This window comes from Nycticebus coucang, chromosome 2 (assembly GCF_027406575.1).
Source record: "Nycticebus coucang isolate mNycCou1 chromosome 2, mNycCou1.pri, whole genome shotgun sequence".
NCBI classification, from domain to species: Eukaryota; Metazoa; Chordata; class Mammalia; order Primates; family Lorisidae; genus Nycticebus; species Nycticebus coucang.
In genome coordinates, this window is record NC_069781.1 from 180,806,981 (window position 1) to 180,812,040 (window position 5,060).

The 5,060-nt window shown below is 48.9% G+C and overlaps 1 pseudogene; it reads left to right on the plus strand.

The window, feature by feature from the left end:
* Window positions 1–1,655: 1,655 nt before the first annotated feature.
* LOC128560138 (ATP-dependent RNA helicase DDX39A-like) lies at window positions 1,656–3,116 on the plus strand (annotated as a pseudogene).
* The last annotated feature ends 1,944 nt before the right edge of the window (window positions 3,117–5,060 follow it).

The window sequence follows — 5,060 nt, forward strand, 5'->3', positions numbered from 1 at the left end:
AACTTGCTTTCCTCAGCAAGGTGGTTGTCATCCCCAAGCAGGTGCCTTACACAGAGTGGATATTTATAGAAAATGTTATTTATGGAATCTGTGCTTATCTCACTCATTGTCAAATCTCTGAAAAGAGGCTCCCAGAAACATTTGAAAAGAAAGTCTCAGAGCCACTGACAAAGTGTAAAACAGAGCTGTTGGAGGGTCCTTCCTGAGGCACAGGGGGCCAGGCTGCTGCACCAGGCAGCGTGGTCCCATGGCTAGGGGTTTGGCTCTGCCACGCCCTTCCTGAGCTTCAGTCTCATCTTCTGTGAGATGAGGGATCTCCCATGGAAGGTTGTTTTCTTTTCTTTTCTTTTTTTTTTTTTTTTTTGAGACAAAGTCTCACTATGTCACTTTTGGTAAAGTGCCATGGCATCACAGCCCACAGCAACCTCAAACTCTTGGGCTTAAGTGATTCGCTTGCCTCAGCCTCCCATGTAGTTGGGACTACAGGCACCTACCACAACGTCCAGCTATTTTTTTGTTGTAGTTGCCATTGTTGTTTGGCAGGCCCGGCTGGATTTGAACCCACCAGCCCCAGTGTATGTGGCTGGCACCCTAGGCGCTGAGCTATAGGCTCTGAGCCTCATGGAGGGTTTTTGAGGATCTCGTGGAATATAGAATGGCAGCTGGTATTTTCAGGGCTAGCCCCCAAATCTATATAACTGTGTGTGATCTTAACTTGCACTACCAGAGTAGTGCACAGGGCTGGACTCCACCTTGCAAAAGGAATCTAGCAAGTGTACATAATAAAAGCATGAAGAAATCAACACAGAGCCGTGGCTACACCTGGGTGACTGAGCTGAGAAGCTGAGCAGGTTGGTGAGGCATCTCAAGATTGGCTGCAAGCTAAACCCCAACCCTGGGTAACTACCCTCACATTTAAGTCTGTCTTGGCAACAGCTTCTCAGAGGGCCCAAACTAATACAACCCTTTGAGTGTGGAAGGTGGAAAGATATAAAAATATATACAATTATATTTGCTTGTATTTATACAAAGAAAATGCTGGAAGGATATAGAAGAAAAAAATTATGAGAAGCAATAGAAGTGGGGTGGTTTTATGGGTTAGGTGGAAAAAGAGAGGGCAAGACTTTTGGAATCATGTGAATGTATTATGTATGCAAACCATAAATTTAAAGTACTCCTATGATAACCTCTGAAGAAAGTTTTTTTTTTTTTTTTTTTTTTTTTTTGCAGCAGTGAGCAGGCATTTTATTCTGGATCCTACCTGCCTAAATCTTTGTTCCCTCAAGTCTTAGACATTTCCTTACCCTAATTTTCTTTTTTTTTTCCCCACCTGCGGTTTTTGGCAGGGGACCAGGTTTGAACCCGCCACCTCCAGTATATGGACCCTACTCCTTTGAGCCACAGGTGCCGCCCTTCTTACCCTAATTGAAGAAAGATTTTTTAAAATCATCCTACTATGGAGTCACGGGACAGCGCGCAACCGGCTTGCGTCAGCTCACTCCTAAATGCCTGCTTTTTAGCTTAACAAATGAACCCGAGGCGTAAGGCACGCCCCCTTTCCTCTCTCCACCAATAGCGTCTCGATGCCTCCTGAACAATCCAATCACCACTTCCGCCTCCCTTGAATGAAAAGGCAGCGGTCCAGTGGGCAGAGCTGCAATCAGAAGCAGGCGCCTGAAGCGTGGCAGGTTGTGTCCCAACGCTGGGCAGTGAACTAGAGTTGGGCGGCTCTTCTCAGCACCCGAGGACGAGCAGGGAACCAGCATCATGGCAGAGCAGGACGTAGAAAACAAACTTTTGGATTATGAGGAAGATGAAGAACCCCAGGCTCCTCCGGAGAGCACTCCAGCTCCCCCCAAGAAAGACGTCAAGGGATCCTGTTTCCATCCATAGCTCTGGCTTCCAGGAGTTTCTGCTGAAACCAGACCTCCTGAGGGCCATCGTGGACTGTGGCTTTGAGCATCCGTCTGCACGAGTGCATTCCACAGGCCATCCTGGGCATGGACGTCCTGTGCCAGGCCAAGTCTGGGATGGGCAAGACAGCAGTTTTTGTGCTGGCCACCCTGCAGCAGATCAAGCCTGTCCACAGAGAGGTGACAGTCTTGGTCATGAGCCATACAAGGGAGCTGGCCTTCCAGATCAGCTGGAAGGAATATGAGCGCTTCTCCAAGTACATGCCCAGTGTCAAGGTGTCTGTCTTCTTCAGTGGCCTCTCCATCAAGAAAGATGAAGTATTGAAGAAACACTGTCCCCATGTTGTGGTGGGGACCCGGGGCCGAATTCTGGCCCTCGTGCAGAATAGGAGCCTCCACCCGAAGAATGTGAAGCACTTTGTGCTGGACGAGTGTGACAAGATGCTGGGGCAGCTGCACGTGCGGCGGGATGTGCAGGAGATCTTCCGCCTGGCGCCCCACGAGAAGCAGTGCGTGATGCTCAGCGCCACCCTGAGCAGGGAGGCCGCCCTGTCCGCAGGAAGTTCACGCAGGATCCATGACGAGACCACGCTCAGGCTGCATGGACTGCAGCAGTGTGACGTCAAGCTCAAGGGAAGTGAGAAGAACCACAAACTCTTTGATCTCTTGGATGTGCTAGAGTTTAACCAGGTGGTCATCTTTGTCAAGTCCATGCAGCGCTGCATGGCCCTGGCCCAGCTCCTCATGGAACAGATCTTCCCAGCCATTGCCATCCACCGGGGCATGGCCCAGGAGGAGCGTCTGTCACGCTACCAGCAGGATTTGCAGCACAGGTCCTGGTGGCCACCAATCTGTTTGGCCAAGGGATGGATATTGAGCGAGTCAACATCGTCTTCAACTATGACATGCCTGAGGACTCTGACACCTACCTCCACCGGATGGCCCGGGCGGGTCGCTTTGGCACCAAAGGACTGGCCATCACTTTTGTGTCTGACGAGAATGATGCCAAAATACTCAATGATGTTCAGGACCGGTTAGAGGTGAATGTGGCAGAACTTCCAGAGGAAATTGATATCTCCACGCACATTGAGCAGAGCCGGTAACCACATGCCTCCACGGCCTGCAGCTGCCCAAGTGCTGCTTCATGTCTTCTTCACACCAGATGGGTCTCTCTTTTTATTGTTCAAAAGCTGTAGATTTGTGTAAGAATACATTTTTACTATGGAAAAAAAAATTTTTTTAAATAAAAAGATTGGCTGCAAGCTGGGCACTGTAGCTCAGTGGTTAGCCTGCTGCCCTGTATGCCAGGGGCAGTGAGTTTAAACTTTGCCTGGGCCTGATTAGCTACATAAAATAAAATAGTTCTCAAGATTGGTTGCAGCACAGAGATTAGCCACCAGCCCTGGGCTGGAGGGACAGGGCAGAGAGAGAGAATACTGAGTCCAGGGACTGGGGTCACCCAGGAAAGGCTGGAGAGCTGCCACAGAGGATAGACATGCCTCAGCCCTTTCTTCCCTCTTACTGTCCAGACCCAGTGAGGAGCCCCCCTAACTGGGAAGCCTGGGCAACCCAGCCTGCACTTGCAGGGGGACCTTCTCTACCCCTGGCACCCCCCACTGCCCTACCCCAGCCCCTCAACAACTCAGAACACAGCAGGCAGGGTGAGGAGGGAGCAGATCTAACAGATCCCAGAGCAGGACTCCCACCCAGAACAAGGGGAGAAAAGGTGTGGTCTGCCCTGAGTTCGGGACTATGTTCTAACATGGAGAACCACATTCCAACAGGCCTGGATGAGGAAGTCACGGGAACAAAGCAGCACCTAGGAAAGTTAAGAAGCAGAGGGGAGAAGCTTCCTGAGGACAAGAGATGGGAGAACTGTCTCTCATTGCAGGTGGTGATTGCACGCGAACCTCCAGAGAACAGAGCAAAACTAGTTACAAGGACACAGCGTTGGGTTATAGGAAGAAGTGCTTTCTAATGGAGGTAGAAGGGGCCTTCTGCAAGGTACTCTGTGAGACTATCTGTTCTATTTCCCCTTCACAGCCTGCAGATTCCTCCCAGACAGGAACTAATTTGTGTGTCTGCCTGGGTTTAAGCAAACGTAACATACCAAAAACAAGCAAACAAACAAGAGTACCACGGAAGTCCTTTAAATAGTAATTTTTCCTAGAACATTTGAAATATAATTTCAGGTTCACATATGACATTTTCTGAAACATTTATTACATGCTAGAGAAAGAATTACACTGGGGAGGCCCACACAGAAGAAGAAAGAAATGGTGGACAGTGTGCAAATAAAAGGCCCTGGTTATCCCCAGTTTTGGCTTATGCCCTTAACAGCAGCAGGTAGTAAAATAAAAATTATGTCAGTTGATTAACAGAGAATACCCTATTGAGTTCAATAAATGTAGAGAAATCTCTAGTTCCCCACCCCCTCTTGGGGGAGATAGCCTTACTTTGTCACCTGTGCTAAAATGCAATGGCATCATAGCTCACAACAACCTCAGCTCTTGAGCTGAAATGATCCTTCTGCCTCAGCCTCCCAAGTAGCTGGGACTATAGGCGCCTGCCACAAAGCCCAGCTAATTTTATTCTGTTTTTAACAGAGACAAGGTTTTGCTCTTGCTCAATCTAAGCAATCCTTCTGCCTTATTCCCAGAGTGGTTAAGATTACAGGTGAGAGCCACCACATCCAGCCTCTAGCTCTGTACTTGAACATATAATGGGTAGAGAAAAAGGAAGGGAAGGTGAAGAAAAGAGAAGTGAAATTGAAAGAATGGGGGGGAAAGAGAACTTCAAGAAAATATAGAAGCATTCCAAGTAGCTGGGACTGCAGAAGCCCACCACTACACCTGGCTATTTTGTGTTGCAGTCGTCATTGTTGTTTAGCTGGCCTAGGCCAGGTGCAAACCCGCCAGCCTCCATGTATGTGGCTGGCGCTTTAACCATTGTGCTACGGGCACCGAGCCTGTTATTATTTTTTGAGACAGAGTCCCATTTCTTGCCCCCAGTAAAGTACCGTGGCATTATAGTACAGCAACCTCAAACTCTTGGGCTCAAGTGATCCTCTTGCCTCAGCCTCCCAAGTAGCTGAGCCCACAGGCATCTACTACAATATCAGGCTGTTTTTTAGAGACAGAGCTCTCA